Source organism: Perissodus microlepis, chromosome 2, assembly GCF_051167445.1.
Source record: "Perissodus microlepis isolate ML-2025 ecotype Zambia chromosome 2, ASM5116744v1, whole genome shotgun sequence".
NCBI classification, from domain to species: domain Eukaryota; kingdom Metazoa; phylum Chordata; class Actinopteri; order Cichliformes; family Cichlidae; genus Perissodus; species Perissodus microlepis.
Genome location: NC_140462.1, coordinates 15,382,561 through 15,400,867, shown reverse-complemented (window position 1 = coordinate 15,400,867; position 18,307 = coordinate 15,382,561). Strand labels below are relative to the sequence as shown.

General features: G+C 39.4%; 1 protein-coding gene across 2 annotated transcripts in view; it reads left to right on the top strand.

Annotated features, from left to right (window-relative positions):
- Positions 1-346: 346 nt before the first annotated feature.
- The window catches only part of mrpl11 (mitochondrial ribosomal protein L11), a 61,355-nt gene continuing 43,394 nt past the window's right edge, over positions 347-18,307 (top strand). For both annotated transcript variants that reach the window (XM_084949588.1, XM_084949579.1), the window contains exon 1: positions 347-465. The gene's annotated coding sequence lies outside the window, so the exon portion shown is untranslated. The remainder of the gene's footprint in view (positions 466-18,307) is intronic.

The window sequence follows — 18,307 nt, the reverse complement described above, 5'->3', positions numbered from 1 at the left end:
GGAGAATCATGAATGTACAGCCAACAAATCTGCAGCAGCTTTGTGATGCTATCATGTCATTATGGGAACAAAACAGTAATCTAAGTGAGTGAATGTGGCATAGTCATTGTCGCCAGGTGAGCTGCTTTGAGTTTTTTAGAGAAAGCTGGTATACAGGGACTCAAAATGTTGATGTTTTGTTTGAATAATTGACTACATTTAAAAATTAAAAGTGTCAGTATCGATAACCACTTACCACCTAATGCTGGATGTGCAATAAATAAGGGAGATTACGTTGACTTTGCTGAAGTGTCCTTGAGCAAAACCCTCTTTCCGGTTTCCCCAGCTGTTACAGCTCCTCCTCCCGTCCAGCAGGTGGCAGTGCCGTGATGAGCAGGCGCAAACAGCCCGCGATGTTCAGTAATCCAAGATGTCTGCGCCCTGAAGGATGCTGCTGACGGCGTGAAGGTACAGGACAAGGGACAGGTAAGATGACAGTGTGGCTTTTCCCGTTTCGTTTGGGTTCAACACGGCGCCGTTTGACCTGCTAATGAGGTTTAAAGCAGAGACGATGTTTGATATGTGTCTGTAGTTTCGGCTGTCCGGTCAGTCTGTGGTCACAAAGTGCTGCTGCTGCTCTGCGTCACGCTCATTTCTGGCTTTTCGGGGTTACAGTTGCCCGTCGTCGCGTTGTTTGATTTGTTAAAATGACAGGATGGAGTCTAAAACAAATACTTTCAAGCTCCCGCTAATATTAAAGCATCTGCTTGTTTAACAGCTGTGGACAGATCACCGGTCAAAAACTAGATCCTGTAAATCAATGGGAGCCACTTATATCCCGGTATCTGTATCAGCTGTCTTTTATTACAACACTACAAGATATCTAAAGATGTTAGCATATCCAAATGAAGGACCTTGGAAATATGAAATTTCTTACTTTGAACTTTGCGTAGAAAGTTTTTTTTTTTTTTTTTTTTCTTCCTAGATTTCATTTTGTGTGTTTTACGTGTTTTGGGTAGATGATGATTTTCTGGTGGCACAAACAGATTTTATCAATGGGGTGACACGTGGAAACCAGGGAGAGAGAGAGGGGGGGGGGGGGGGGGGGCAGTTTTGATACATTGTTTGCAAAACAGTTGGCAATTTGTGAAAATTGGCAACCAAAAAGAGTCTGAAGATGGAATGAAAGTAGACTGAATAAGGTTGCATTTTTGACCTAATTTCCCAAAGGATCACCAGTTTGTAGGAATACAGTAGAATTTTGAATGTTATTTAATACAGTCATACATATATATTTAGTATTGTCTAATTACACCTTCCAAAAAATGAATGTGTTCTCACAAACTTAGATTTAATCCATTAAAAACTTATAGAAGTGGGTGCTGGTTTGTGGAATCAACCATGTTGACCTGATATCTTGAATACAGTGGCTGCAGTGGACATCGCCATTCTGCCTAATCATGTTTTTTTACTTATGTGACTTCAGACCAGCCACATACATAGCATGCCCAAGGCGGAGCAGAAGAGAATTCATATGCATTTATGTGCCATAGAGACCAATTCCCTTCATGGTAGCATTGATGGTCCCTTCAATGCTACTCAAGGTCTGCAGCTTGATATTTACAATATGAAGGATCATAGGCATGTTTTATCGTCTCTGAAGGGGTCCCCTTCTCCAAAAAAGGGAAAATGCAAAGAGACGCAGCCAGAGGCATCTAGATAAAATATCATCATCTTCCTCCTCACCTCAAGCCTATTCTCCTGAACTGAAGTCATGGCTCTAACACACAAAAACCTGCATACTGCACATGCTTATTTATTCCTTATATTGTCAGCAGATTAGGCATGCAACCCCTCTGTCTCCAGCTGTGAGCTGGCTAAACAGAAATAAGAGCTGGTTATAAGCTAACATTATTCCAGCTAGTCAAAGGAGCTTGCAAAGAAAAGCGTCTGGACTTCTTTAAGTTTACTTGAAGACGTTTCACCTCTCATCCGAGAAGCTTCTTCAGTTCTAAGGTCAAATGGTGGAGAGTCCCAGATATAAACCTAGTGGGAGTATCCCCCCACAGAGGGACAAAAGGACCCCCTGATGATCTTCTAATCGCCTGAGCCAAGGTGTGAAACTGGGTGTGGGTCCCAATCAGCCAGAGTTTCGGGTGTGTTCATTGTGAAACCTGGCCCCACCTTATCATGCGAATTCCTGAGGTCAGATGGCCCAGGATGTGAGTGGGCGTTAAGGCGTCTGGGAAGGGATCTCAAAACTGGATTATAAATGGCAGAGAGTTGGTGTCGTAAACCCCCGCCTCTGTTCAAAGATGGTCGCTCACAGTGGACATAGATGGCTTCTTTCACTCCTCTTTCAAACCATCTGTCCTCTCTGTCCAAAATGTGAACATTGGCATCCTCGAAAGAGTGTCCTTTATCCTTAAGATGCAGATGGACTGCTGAGTCTTGTCCTGTGGAGGTGGCTCTTCTGTGTTGTGCCATGCGCTTGTGAAGTGGCTGTTTGGTCTCTCCAATGTAGAGGTCTGGGCATTCCTCGCTGCACTGTACAGCATACACCACATTGTTAAGTCTGTGTTTTGGCGTTTTGTCTTTCGGGTGAACCAGTTTTTGTCTGAGCGTGTTGCTGGGTCTGAAATGCACCGGGATGTCATGCTTGGAGAAAACTCTCCTAAGTTTTTCTGATACACCGGCTACATAGGGGATGACAATGTATGACAATGTATGTAGCCGGTGTATCAGAAAAACTTAGGAGAGTTTTCTCCAAGCATGACATCCCGGTGCATTTCAGACCCAGCAACACGCTCAGACAAAAACTGGTTCACCCGAAAGACAAAACGCCAAAACACAGACTTAACAATGTGGTGTATGCTGTACAGTGCAGCGAGGAATGCCCAGACCTCTACATTGGAGAGACCAAACAGCCACTTCACAAGCGCATGGCACAACACAGAAGAGCCACCTCCACAGGACAAGACTCAGCAGTCCATCTGCATCTTAAGGATAAAGGACACTCTTTCGAGGATGCCAATGTTCACATTTTGGACAGAGAGGACAGATGGTTTGAAAGAGGAGTGAAAGAAGCCATCTATGTCCACTGTGAGCGACCATCTTTGAACAGAGGCGGGGGTTTACGACACCAACTCTCTGCCATTTATAATCCAGTTTTGAGATCCCTTCCCAGACGCCTTAACGCCCACTCACATCCTGGGCCATCTGACCTCAGGAATTCGCATGATAAGGTGGGGCCAGGTTTCACAATGAACACACCCGAAACTCTGGCTGATTGGGACCCACACCCAGTTTCACACCTTGGCTCAGGCGATTAGAAGATCATCAGGGGGTCCTTTTGTCCCTCTGTGGGGGGATACTCCCACTAGGTTTATATCTGGGACTCTCCACCATTTGACCTTAGAACTGAAGAAGCTTCTCGGATGAGAGGTGAAACGTCTTCAAGTAAACTTAAAGAAGTCCAGACGCTTTTCTTTGCAAGCTCCTTTGACTACGATGACCTGGATGACTGAGAACCTTCACAGACATTATTCCAGCTAATGTTAGGCCTCCCTCTGATAAACAATTTGATTACTTTTTCACATCATATGAGAGTTTATTCACCAAGTGTCCAAGTTTAACAGTGTTAGATCCAGCAGCCAACTAAGAGCTAACAAAGGCAAAAACAGTGGTTCTTACCTGCAGAAAAGTTCAGGAAGTTCCTGAACGACTCCCATCAGTGTCGCCCTTATTAGACAGAAGTGAGCCTCACTGACTCATATCGTGCTCCTTTCACAAAGTTTTACAAGCTCATCTAGAGCAAATACACATGAACACATATTAACAGCTGAGGTAAACAGCAGGCTGGCAGCCTACACTCTGAAATAAATGGCAGATATTGTTGTTTGTCCTAGAGTGACCACCATAGCTACAGTTATGCACTTGAATGGGGAGGGTTAAAAAACAGCATTCATTGGCAGCAATCTACAATCTACCAACATATGTTGGTGAGATTATAAATACCAATTCTAATCTTACTGAAGTAAGAGAAAAAAAGAATAAAAATATACCTAAAGGAAAACATCCTTGTTTAATCGTCCACATTATATTACTCGATCATAATTATTGATTCATTAATGTGTTACTGTGTTGCAGCTGGAGTTTAATGTAATTAATTTTGACTTCTTCTGCCTGGTGGAGGATTTGTCTGAGGTGCAGAAGCATATTATGGCGAGGTTTGCTTTCGTTGTCATGCCACTGTCTCTCATATCAAACAAGAAGATAGTCCTTAAGAGCGCTTTGGATGAATGTTCGCAAATCTTTTCCTGCCAATGCCACCTTCAAATGTTCGTGCCCTTCAGCCCCCACAAAATATATCAGTTATTAACAGTAAAGAAGGACCCAAATTACATTTCGCCGAGGCAAAAGTTCACACAATAGCTTTCCCAAACTCAGTTATTTAATTTTCCCTACATAAATGATAAATCATAGATATTTAACTTAGTTTCACTCAGTGTTATTCCCCTAGAGTAGCTTAATGTGTCACCAGGGGAGACATCGGTGTAGAGAAACACAGGAAACAAAGTACCCTGGCTGAAATTCATGCCACAGATATTGCTTACAGTGGATGCCCTCTTATTCATAAACATGGGACTGAGATTTGCATGTTACAACCCTTCATCAGGAGGGTCTGTCCTATTAAGTGTTATATTCACCCATAGGGCTGTTCGATATAACGATATATATCGGATGACGATATAAAAACATCTTATCGTTTCATTTTACGCTATCGTTTGTTTCGTGGTGTCGCAAAATAAACTGTTTACGGCAATATTTTTTCATCGTTTTGATGGTCACTGTAGTGGCTATATTAAGTTCTCTCATTCTCTTATATTTTATATAACCACACTACAGACGGACAAGCGCCTGTTTTTATGCGTTGTGGTTAACAACAACCAGAGGCGGAGCCAGACATTTGAAACACCTGGGGCTTAGCCCTAAAGGGTAGTATGCATGTGGGATTTTTTTTTTTTTTTTTTTTTTGGGGGGGGGGGTTAGAAATGACTGAAAGATTAATAGGCTCTGTTTTGAGTTTTGTTAAAAAAAGAATGACTTCATATAGGGAAAAATATATATCACATATGCAGGACACCTTAAACTAGTTTTTTAATTAAGCAGCAAGGCAGAACAAAGTCGGGGCTGTATCAAGACACGAGGACTAAACCCCAATTCAACCAGACCCAGAACTGATCTGGAATTAAAACAGGACTACAACAGTTCAAAATCAGAACTACTTAGGATTTAACCAAGACAGAACCAGAATCAGAACTAGATGATAGTAGCACTAAAAATCATCATAGACCTGCACTACACTTATTTTTTTTAATTCTACCAAAGAACACTATTTAGATTGAGAAAAGTTTATATAATTATTTAGCCTTGTTGTGCAAACAAGCCTGCATAACTTAATAAATGTAGAATTTGAAAAATAGCAAACCTAAAAAGAAACACTAGGTACGAGATACATGAGTACCTATGATACAGTGATACTTAATGGTAAACAACCATTTGACTAACATGTGTGTCTCACCTGCTCTTGTTCCATCTCTGTTCTGTCCTCATTCTCCTCTCCCTCTCTGTTCCTCTCTCTCCCTCTTTGTGCTGACAATCATCAAATATACAGTTGAAACCAGATATTTACAAACTCTTCAGATAAAAACAGAAACACTTTTTTAATTGTAACATCAAATCAGACTAAATGTTTATTTTTTTTAGATTAATAAATATAAAAAACATATTTGTTAACTTTAAGAGTAAAGAGAGAAACTATCTGTATTTCTTAATTGTAAATGGCACCAAATTGTATTCAAAATTGAGCCACACTTATGGAGCTCCACGATTCTTTTTCTGGTGTTTTGGTTGACATCTCTTGATTTTCCCATTTCAAAGAAACAGGCTCTGTGTTTTGCCTTATATGCATCCACAGGTGTGCCACCAATTTACTCACATGGACTCTACTAACCTATCAGAAGCTTCTTCAGCTCAGAATGGAATCGTCTGGAGTTTTCTTATTAATTAACAATAAACTTAGTGTATATGTACTCCTAAATTTGATCAAAGTGATAAAAAATAGACAGCTATGTCTCTCTTTATTCTGACATTTAACTAATTCAAAAGATATTTCAATATTTATTTATCCAAAACAAAACAAGTTTACTCTAAATTGATGTTGTACAGTAAAAAAATGTTCTTGTGTTTTCCATAAAGTGTATGTAAATATCTGGTTTAAACTGTGAATATACTGCTGTGTATTGAAGTTCCTCTTGTTTTGCATAGAAATATACTGAACATACAAAGCATAATATATAAAATACTACCAGAGTTTTTTCTTTGAAAGAAGCCACTTATGTCCATTCTTGTATATCAGTACATTACTGAAACCGATTTATTTAGTCATGGAGGGAAACAACTGAAAATATGAAACAAACACACATGTAAGCTAAGACTATAAAGAAACAGCATTGTTGTTGCTCGGCTTTTCATTTCGCCATTTGTTGATTCACTTGAAGAGCAAGTAACGTAATATGGGTCAAGTGATCAGTTTGATATCAATCTTTCGTGATGCACCGTCATATTTACATTATTTGTACAGTACGAATGATTTGCTTTGGTACCTGGTCGAACTTCAGTTCTCCTCTGTCTGCCTAGCTCCGATTCTCCAACAGCGCACTCGCAGGCGGCAGCTGCCCCGCCCCGCTTAGTGCCTGAGCTCGGATCATACCAATATTAGGGGGGATTTACGCACGGTCGTAAATTCCCACAGTGTGCACTATGTGCTTCGAATATTGTGTGTCGTTTTTTGCTTTATACAGTTGTCAGCCAGGCATCTAACTATGAAAAAATTACACTCCAAAAGACCCCGGGCTTCTGAAAAAAACAACCCGGGCTTCATAGCCAGCTTTTGAAAAGGAAATGCTCACATGAAGCTAAAAAAACAGATAATTACTGCTTCGTTTCAGCAATTATTACAGCACAGTGCTGTGATTAACTCTTAGTGACTTCATAGTGCAGTGGTTTACACATTCACCCAACAGGCTGTGGTGCCCTCTTGTGAATAAGGGAGCAGGTGAAAGTAGCTGTAATTAACTGTAAATTCCAACTGTGGTTGAAAAGCTAATAAATTATGTGACATTAAAAGCTGTGCTTGTGTCCATTTTCACTACCTTCACTCACCTCCTGATATTTGAATGCATCATTCCAGATCATATCTTAACCTAAGAACTTCGATTCAGGTAATGATAAGATTATATGTCCTCTAACCCGCCTTGCACTAAAATTTAGTTGCTGTTACTGCAGCCCAGAATATTCAGGTCATGAAAAGCTTTTAAAGGCTTTTTGATCCATTGTATCAGAGGTTTGAATTGGCTCATCGCACTTCCAAGAGTCATTCAGCCAGAGAGAGTTTTTCACCCCCATCATCTGCTGTTTTATATTTTTCTTTTAGTAGTTTTTCATGCAGAACAATATAAGATTAAAAATAATTTTCTCTGGCTGGGTTTAGTTTTTTTGTCTTTCCTCACCTGGTTGGAACCTGCTGATCGATATTAGAGTCGTACTGTTCTTCCTTTGTGCCTGAAAACTTAAAGGGATTCTCTTTAAATTGCAAAACAAAGTGAAACTCAGCTGTCTGCTGCTTGAGATTAAAGATTGTTTTAAGTAATAAACGACCAATATGTGGTGGGTATCAGCAGTAACTGCAGGTTTCTTGTAGGTATTCAGTCTCTGCTAATTCTGGTCTGTGTTTTTGAGGTCACTAAGCATCCACCCGCTTCCGCTGTTATATATTAATGATACTTCCTCAGTACTGTGACTGTGAGGTCCAGCTGCAACGGGAGCTCAGACCCAGAGGGGCAGATGGCTTCAGAGTTCAGACTGTTTACTGTCACATTCTGGCTGCTGTCACACTTGGCTTGCAGTTTCTGAAGAATGAATTTTATAATGTCAGAGCTGTGTGTATCCACATGACACCCGGAGATGGCTGAGATGCTTCTCCTGTGTGTAATCATCGAGATGTGTAGCTGTACTACTTCTCCTCCTCCTCCTTCCTCCTCCAGTATTACTTTTCCGCGTTGAGGCGTCCACAACACGGGGAAGTCTAATGAGGCCACACAAATCACAGATCCTGCCACTTAAACCTACAACATCCTGTTGTGAAACCGAAGATATTAGTTCTAGCTGAACATGCAGTCTAACTCTAGCATGCTTTTTAAGACACCAGTCGGTGGTTTTGATGTGCGTTGTGCTTTGATACCAGGAAAAAATGGCTGTGGTGTAGCCATAAAATATAAAACAAGCTCCCCGACTGCAAAATATATCAGAAAATAATGCGGAGTCTGTGCTGTTTTCACTTTTATTAATATATTTCTCAAGTACCCTCTCTGCTGCTGATTCGTCATTGTTGTTGTTTGTTACTTTTTCTAGATTTATTCCAAGTACAAGCAGTTTGTAACACATTCTGTCTTGCCAGTCGAAGATGATGGGGCGAGGGAAATGTAATTCAGAAGAGCCAGTAAAGAAAACTGCCTCCCTGGGATTTGATCACAGGCAAGCAGAGATAATACATGCAGAGTGTTGGAGGGCCGGGAGTCATCACTATTCAAGTACAAGGTCCCAGTTTAAACCTGAGCCACAGTGATGGGCATGTGCTGTTTTAGTAGTCGAGTTCCCTGATATTAAACACGATCATTAAAACAATGCAGATGAGAGCTGCTGCTCATTAACTGTCTCCTTTTTGCACGGTGGCTTCTTATGAGTTTGGCAGGAGATGTCACTCGCTATGTGGCTGTTTGACAAAACATGAGCATCTTATTAAATGAGATAGATTTGCTCCATTTAAGCCTCATGAGCATCTGTAGGGTAGGATGCTGTTGTTGGACTACATGGCACTGATGTTTCGGTCGATCTAAAGGTGATGGATGGACCAGAGTTTCTTTCACACCAGACTGGGAAGCCATGTGACTTTCCTGGAGATATTATCTTACTGAAATGATAAGCCACCATATCAATGTAACATACATGTCAGAAAGTTGGGAAAAGGGCAATGAAACACTGGAAAAGCTGTGTAATGCCTAATAAAATGTATACTTGGTTCCATTTGTTTAACAGCCAAATTAGTTAATTAGTAACATGATTGGCTACAAAAAGATCATCCCAGATCCCACAGATATAGATTATTCAAAAAGTGAAAGATGAGTAAGGTTTCACCACTTTATGAAAGGGTGTATGTGTGCAAAAGATTAAGATAAAACCCTGTAAATGTAAAACAGCAAATCAGCTCTTCAAATGTCTCCCACATGACCATCTAAGATTCTCAGGGAAAGATACACCTCTTAATAGGATAGATACAAAATATCAGGCCCCCATTGTTATTATTTTAGTGGTAAAAGATATTTCAATAGAAATGAAAATGAGAGAGAACCTCATCAAAATCTTTGGATATAATATTAACAGACTTGCTATTTCTAAAAATGTCCATTTGAATTTGGTACACAGTGATACCTGGGGAACTTCACACTGAAGCTGGATGAAAATGTGTTCTTCTCCATATTCAGGCTTTAATATCTGTGAAAACATTCACCTGATGTAAATTTTTTTTTTTTTTTTTTAAATGCCACGTAGCTTGCTTATGAGAAGCTGTGAATGAAACAGCAGTCCCCTACATGGAGAATTGTGATTTCTACAAGCCTCCAAATCTGTTGTCAAAGATCAGACATCTGTAAATTCGGGGGATCCATTATTGTATGCTAACTTGTTCATATTCATAATCATAGCAAACACGTTTGAAGGACCTAGCTCAATTAAATTTTAAAATGGGTAACTGGCTTGGTCAGCAAGTTGCAACCTCAAGCGGCGGGCTTCAAGATTGCAGTGTTTGTCATATCTATGTCGGCTCTGTTTTTTAACCCTGGAGGTGTATGCTCGGCTATAACTCTATCACATAAAGAAAAAGACATAGAAATAAGCAGAAATGCTGCCTTTTCCTAGCCTGACAGGCGGAAAGTGAAAAACAAGAAAATCAAGAAGAGCATCCAGCTTATTATCTGTGATTAGTTCAGACATGGCTATCATTTCTCCACATGGCTGAATTCAAAATAAGCATACACAGTTATGTCCACCTGTTTTAGATGCTGATACAATTGTTGTTGTAGCTATTAATTATTCATTAATTAGCTATTAATCATCAAGTACGCAAACAATTAAAGAAAGTCTTTGCCATTTTGAGGTATTAGAAACATTTTTAATGCACCACCCCTATTTTTGGGGAGTCAAAAAGCAACCTTGCAAATGAAAATAGTTTTCAATAAATATTAACACTTACTACTATACTTATTTATTACTTACTTATTAATGCTTAATACTTTGAGAGGAATGCTTTGCAGATATCGTCTGAAGTCAGAAGCCAAGGTTTTCTCTTTTGTGGTGCTTTACCAGGCCTGTACTGCAGTTCTTGTTGTGGGTATTTCTGCCTTGAGTTTCTCATCAGTAAGTGAAATTCATTTTGGGTCAGGTTAAGATGAGGTAATTCACTCAGCCGTGGCAGATATTCTGACCTTCAGAAACCCCTTAGTAGCCTTCACAGTCTGTCAGTCTGTACTGTGAGACACCATCCATGCATCGTTGCTGCTGTTGGGCGAGTGTAAGCAGAAAGTGTAACTCTATTCACTTCAGAATTCATCCATCTGTCTCCTGTCACATCATCAATAAAAACTGATGACCTCGTGCTATTGCAAGCCACACAGATCCATGTAATCTCTACATTATGGTGTGATATATCTACCTGCTGGGGAGTTTTTTTTCACTAAGCTGGATGCTGTGGGTTTTACTTTTTTTAAAAAATTATTATTATTTTAAATCATGGAAAGGATTCCACGATCATCCACTGCTGTTGTTTTCAGTGAGTTCATTCACCAATCTGATGAACCAATGAACCAATCTGTTGATATTCCTCCCTGTTTGATTTGTGTTGCTATTATTGTTGTTGTTATTATGGCCTGTGTCACTTCCATAAGATCTCATTTATGGTTTTACAGCCACAGCATCCAAATACGGCTCAACTCCAGACTGTTCACCGGTTTTTAATTTATGAATAAATAATATACACAGCTCACACCTAAAAAAACAAAAAACAAACAAAAACAACAACTTATGAGTGAATTGTACAGCTACATTTCAGGTCCAGAAAACAGTGGATTGGCTGTAATTCCGCAGCACTTAATAAAATATTTACATTGAACCCCTTCAATCCAAGCTGGAAGTCTGCACTTTCAGCCTGTATCCATCATATTTGTAACCTTATAATGAGATTTGGTTTTATATAAGGCTATTTTCTGTAAAATTGATTACTTACTGAAATGGAAGTAAGGAGTTGTTTATTTCTGAAATGCACAGCCAAGAGCCAGAGAGATGAGACCTGCAGGTTCAGATTTGGGTTAAACCAGGTTGTGCAAGTTCCCGTTTTCAGTCTTGAGGGATCATTCAGACTCTTCTTGAGTTCTTCTTTTTATTTGACTGGCCTTTAGCACTTGGCATTCAGCAATCAATAGCTCCAGGGCCGGAGTTTGATGGGATGAATACTAATGTAGTAGAACAGCATTGGCATATGACTGGCCCTCTATAACTTTATATCTGACGTTACCTCTTAATCCTATTGAGAGCGTCCTGTGTGGCACAGTGAATGATCACAGCCCAGTACATTTGTTCTGTTTGGTCACTGCATTAAGCCCATCGATTACAGTTAATCTGTAGCTTCTAATTCGTAGCACGGTGCCATCCAAACAGATAGTGTATCCAAGAGTTTCTTACTGCCTGCTGTGAAGGACCTTCCCGTGCAGTTTGTTTTGCTGTTAACAGATATTTTGTCGCCTTTTTTCATTCAAGGACACATTCGTTTATTGAGGCTCTAATGCAATTCAGACTTTTCTGCATAGATGAGCAGAAACATAAAATTGCTATTATAATTTTAATATGCTTGTGCTTTTTTTCTTCTAGTATCCAGGGACTTCAGCTTGTCTCCAGGGCTTTTCCTCCTGTTTATCTTTAATATGCAATAAAATGTTTGACAGCAGAGTTGTGTAGCGGTGGCAGTGGTTATCTTAGAAGTCACATGCACGTGTACCACTGACTCATTGTGAATTTCCCTTATATGAAATGTAAAGGTGATTGTTGCCACTAGATGGACTGCCAAACTAAGAGTTGAATAAAACAACATGTCAGAGGTGTTTTAAAGTCTGCCTAGAAGATAAGAAAGAACTTAGTCCGTTTTATTTGGAAATTCAAAGAATACTAATCATGGTTTCTGCTTGGAAAAAGATGCTGGCAGGTTTTTATCTTTTTAAAGACGTGGAAACAGAAACTGTTTTTTTTTTATTCTCTTAAGGCTGACTGATGAGAGCAGAATAAGAATACTTCAGTTTCTGTCAGGGTGTGACAAGATTATACTCTCAGGGCAGGAAGTATCGAGTAATGGATCACGCATTGTAATCTGCTAAACTACAATCCTCCTAATTAGGGCTGGGAATTATCAGCCGAGCTGCAGATACCATGTTATCAAAACACATGAGACACACAAGCAAATCAAGTCAGAGAAAAAAAAAGAGCTCCGCTAGTTAGAAAATAAGGTCGTGACATTGATAAAATTCTCAGCTGATAATGACAATGTTTAAATGCAGGTAAAAGATCTTAATAGATGGTGTTTAGCAGGTATAATGTTTATCATTTTAATTAGTGTTTTACCATGCAAAGAATACCCAAATGAGCTGTGTAGCTGAGGGTGATGTGAATGTCTTTAATTTCCTGGGTTACACAATTCATTGTGTTAGAGAGAATGTACCAATTTTTAGGACAATCTAGTCAGTATTCATCATGACATTTCACTTAAAACCTCAAATGTCAGATACACGCAGGGGGATCGCCAACTTTTGTGGCAACAAATCTGATGTAATATTTCATGAAGTACAAAGTTTTGACCTCCTCGCTGTACTACATCAACAGTCAGGAGATCAAAAGTCTTTAGGATTTTTCCTGTGGGCATAATGGATATTCGTATCAAATGTCAAGGCAATCCATCCCATAGTTGTCACGACATTTCTTTCAAAACCACAAATGTCAACCTCAGGAAAACTCAGAGGATCATCAAAGACTTCATTATCTGGGCGCCGTCAACATCTGTACACAATTTAGCGGCAGGCCTTCAAAGAGGTGCCATGCCACCAGTATGGGTAGAAATTATAGATAAAATATGAGAGCAGTAAGTTCACATACAAGTTTCCCATCAGCCATAATTTGACCTTAGTTGCTGGAAAAAACAAAATAAAACACTGAGGTAGGGAGGGGTATCGAAAACCGGTTCTTGTTGAGAACCGGTTCCCACTGTTTAAATTCCTTGGAATTGTTTGCCATTTTTGCAAACGATTTCCTTATCGATTCCAGTCGCCCCGAATGACGTCGCCACGTTGCGGAGCGTCATTTACCTGGCAGGAAACACGGCGGCTCAAATGCTCAAAAGTTTGATTACACTTTACGAGAACGGATGACAACAGGGCAACTTGCAATACTTGCAAAGTAGATATTTCATTTAAGGGAGGAAACACTACGAATATGCAAAAGCATTTGCTCACAAAACACGCAATGACCTTAAATGAATGTCGTGTTTTAAATTCCGCTCCGGGCTCGTGAATCTCAACCCAGCAGCTGCGGTAACGTTTGCGCATCCTCTCCCGTTAATGCGGCAGGTAAATAATCAACTAACAGTGCATATTATGTTAGCGCGATCTGCCTTATTACAAAACCTGCCATTACTGTGCATTTGGGTGACCATGGTGAGAGAGACAGACAGAGTCTGGCTCAGATGCTGGCAGTTCTCGCTGCATTCTACCGGTAGCGTCTCCTTTCAGGCCAGGATAGACGAATGTCACCGAGCAGTGACTAAGTTTGTGGTAAAAGGCTTGCACCCATTTGCCACAGCAGATGCCCCCGATTTTCAGTAAGTGAATGTGTTTAATTGTAGGCAGGGACATTACTGGATATTCTTGTGTAATTGCTACAGAATAATTTATGTTATACTTTGTTATTGCTGCAGAAGAATATTTATTTTATTGTTTTACAGTTACAATTTTTTTTCCTGGGGACCCCGTGACACCCCATTGAAGAGCCGCAGGCTGTGGATCTCTTAAGATCTCACTGTTGGGTTTGTAAGGTCATGTTACTCCTAAATTTCTATCTTGTTCAAAGAGAAGATATAAAACAAAGTTATAAGCTAATCGACCTTAGTGTTCTCCTTTTTTAAAAAGAATCGACAAAGAATCGAATCGTTAAACAGAATCGAAAATGGAATCGGAATCGTGAAAATCTTATCAATACCCATCCCTACACTGAGGCACGTCTTTAACTAGGTGTAGATTATTTGGGATGCTCTAGATGAAAGATTACCAGTTTTAAATAACTGTGGTGATGTCTTTGGTTAGGTCTCTTGAACAGTGGTTGAATGTCACACAGGGAGTGTTTCCAAGCAAACTCTGAAACTTTCAATCGTTCTTTTATAAAAGGAAATGAGTTAAATATCATCCTACAATCCATAGTGTTGCACCATCTGACAATAATTAAAAACAAACCATAAACATAACAGAAAAATGTTAAACAACAGTTTATTTTCCGTTTCATGTGATAACATGATGATATGTTTTGAACCTTTTAACAAGGTAAAAAACCTCTGGCTTTACAGGACTCTTTGTGGTTTGATGAAAATCCAAGTTCACCCCATGAGTCAGTAACTTGTGGAACTACCTTTAGCAGCAATAGCTTCTGCAGCATTTTAATCAGGTTGCGGTCTGGCCTTTGACTGGGACATAGCAACACCTTGATTCTTACTCAGCCATTCTGTTGTCTATTTGCTGCTGTGTTTGGGATCATTGTCCTGTTGCATGACCCAACTTTGATGCCAAGCTTTATCTGCCAGCCAGATGGCTTCACGTTTGAGTCTAGAACTCTTTCAATGACTTCAAGGTACAGGTACTCTGGCTGCAAAACAACCTCTAATCACCATCTCACAACCGCCTGCATGACAGTGGGTATGTGGTGTTTGTGCTGATTTGCTGTAGTTTGAATTTTTCAGATGTGGGGCTGTGCATTATTATCTCTACTTTGGTCTGATCTTTCAAAAGGACATTGTTCCAGAAATCTTGTGGTTTGTTCAGATGCAGCTTTGCAAATATAACCCATGCTGCTATGTTCATCTCTGCTATGAGAGAAGATGCTTTCTCCTGACAAGCCGCCTTTTGTCTTTTTCTAATTGTTCTTTCATTCATTTTCATATTTAACATGTTAACTGAGGCTTGTAGACCCTTAGACCTCAGATGTAGCTTTTGGGTTTGTTGAATTTTCTCTAAGCATTTCATGGTCTGACCTTGGGTTGAGTTTGCTGGGACATCCACTCCCAGAACGATTGTGGAATTGTACTAATGTATATATGAATGCTCCAGACCAGCAATCCCGATTATCTGTTAATCAAGTCAATTTGATTACAACCACCTTGCTGTTACCCAGCCTTGTAATTTCTGTGTTTTTTAGCATAGAGTCCTGTGAAAACTGTCTTTTGACATGACTGTATGAACACAATGCTGTGATAAAATCAACATGATCTGCAAATAAAGATTCTGAGCTAAAATAAAATTGAGCGAAGTGAATTTGAGGTTCAGTTCGCATTAGTTATGTCCTCAGTGGCGATGCTGCTGCATTGCCAGCTTTTAGGATTATTATTAAATCTTTTTCACTTCAGTCATTGAAGCCTTAATAAAAGCAAGAGTTACAATGGATCAGTGGGAAAAGGGAGATATCAGTGGACAGGATGAGGAACTAGTCTCACTGCTACAAGCGTTTCATTTCACTTTATATATACATTACTTTGAAATCCTTGATAATAAAGTCATATTTTTCATCAGGTAAGTATCTGGGAGCTGAGGAGACCAGCTGCAGGATTTTAGAAGATGAATGTTGTCCCTTTCTTGTCTGATATAGAATTTTATCTGCTTAACAGTCCTGGACCTTCTTTGTCATATTTTTATTTTCCATTTTGTGATTCTCCAAATGGTGAAAGGTCTGGACTGCAGGCAGGCTAGTTCAGCACCTGGGCTATTTTACTATGAAGCCATGCTGTTGTAATAGCTGCAGTATCCAGTATAGTTCTGTCTTGCTGAAATATGTAAGGCCTTTCCCGAAAAAGACGTCATCTAGATAGGAGCATATGTTGGTCTAAAACCTGTATATACGTTTCATCACTGATGGTGCCTTTCCAGGTGTGCAATATCTGATTATGTCCCCATAATAAAACTCTTCTTTAGCCCAGAGCATGTTTTCCAAAGGTAATTTCAAATTACGATTTGTCTGACCACGTAACAGTTTTCCACTTTGCCTCAGTCCATTTGAAAGGATCTTTGACCCAAAGAAGATGGTGGCCTTTGTGGATCTTGTTCTTCTTTGCATTTGTTGAGAGATGACAATTTCTGGAAGCGTTCCTGTGCCCATGCAGCGATTTCCATGATACAGTCGTACCTGTTTAAATCCACCTGATCCAAAGATGGTGGATTTCCCAAACTAATATTCAGCCTTTTCTCTTATACACAGAGATTTCTTCAGATTCTCTCAAACTTTTGATATTATGATTCACTGTAGATGAAATAGTCAAACTCTTTGCAGTTTTACATCAAATAAACTTGTTCTGAAATTGTTCCACAATTTGTAGACAGGTTTTTGCAGATGGATGAACCGCTGCACTTTTCTTCTGAGAAACTTCCTCTAAGATGCTCCAGCTTTTTCTTTTTAATATCACTTACTTTTCCATCTCCATGTTAACTTTTTTGAGATGTATTGCTGCCACCAAATTCAGAAAGAGCTAATATTTTTCATGAAATAGTAGTATGTTTCACTTTAAATATTTTATGTGTTTTCTATGTTCTATTGTGAATAAAATATGGGTTTATGTGCTTTGAAGATCATTACATTGTACATGGTGTCCCAAAACCTTTGGAACCGGGACTGACATGTGCACTTTTTACATTAAAGTCAAGAAAACACAGGACACAGGATTACTTGACCACAGCACTTATTTGTGTCATTTCTTCCAGTTGTTATTAATTTTGTGCCAAGGGGGAAGTAGCATGGAAATAAATAGTGGAGGCATTGCTACTGTTTGTCGTACCCCTGAGGTATTATCATCATACAGTTTACATTCATCAAACCTGATAGCCTGCCCACGTTTATTAGATCCATGTCATGCAGTGTGGATTGGTTGCTGAAATCTCACAGCTTGTAGGAGCCTTCAAGTTTGAAAAATATGTACCATGGTGAATTGTTGAGGCAAAAGTTAATTTTATAGCTCTGCAACACCAAAACAGTGTGCCATCTGTGAAGCATGATTGGTTTGAGTAGCATCAGATCTTTAAAAAAAAATTCTCTATTTAAGGTGAATGTCTGGCATAAAAGTATAACAAGTTTTCAAGTTTATGTATACCACGGTCGCCAGGGTGGTTCTAATTCAAAGAGTAACACCGCAGGGAGAAGGATTGCTTTTAAAGACGCCAGTGATACTCTTATCTGTTGGATTGGCAAACACAACAAAGAAAAATCTTACTCTTGAAGAGTCCCAACCTGACATAACCCTGAGATTTTTCACCTGTGAATGAGTATAAGACAACTCGTCTTCCAACCAGTCTTCCAACAGTATGTCAACTTTTCTGCTTTAAATATTTCCAATATTACATCATGCCAATTTTCTATTGTTGATGGGGTAGGGTTTAGCCATTTTCTAGTAATAGTCTTATTACTCCTACAACTTTATATCCTTCCTCAGCATTAAGCAAGGAACATAACCAAGGTAAATGGTTTCAAAGTTTAGAGGTATTTGTTTTTTAAAAACACACTGTTTAAGGTCTTTTAAATGTCAATCCAAAACAACTTAAGCTTTGCTTAAGCTTTGGGCAGTCCTAAAATATAGGACTGCCCATATTTGTCTTGATGTTGGGCTTTGAAATATCTCATTATGGTGATCTCTGCAAGTCAGAGAGTTAGCTGAAGACCATTGGACCTGGTCTTCAGTTTTGATTGGTTAGTCTGAATTGGGTCTGCTCATGTATTTTTAGCATCTCAGATAAAGCCCCCTCCGTTTTACAGCTTCTTCTCGTTTTCCCGGATTCTAGCTCCCACCTCATCCAGGCTTGTGTTGGTTTTCGCATTTTCTCCTTTTAAATCTCAGAGTTGTACATCTTAACTAGGGTTGCGTATT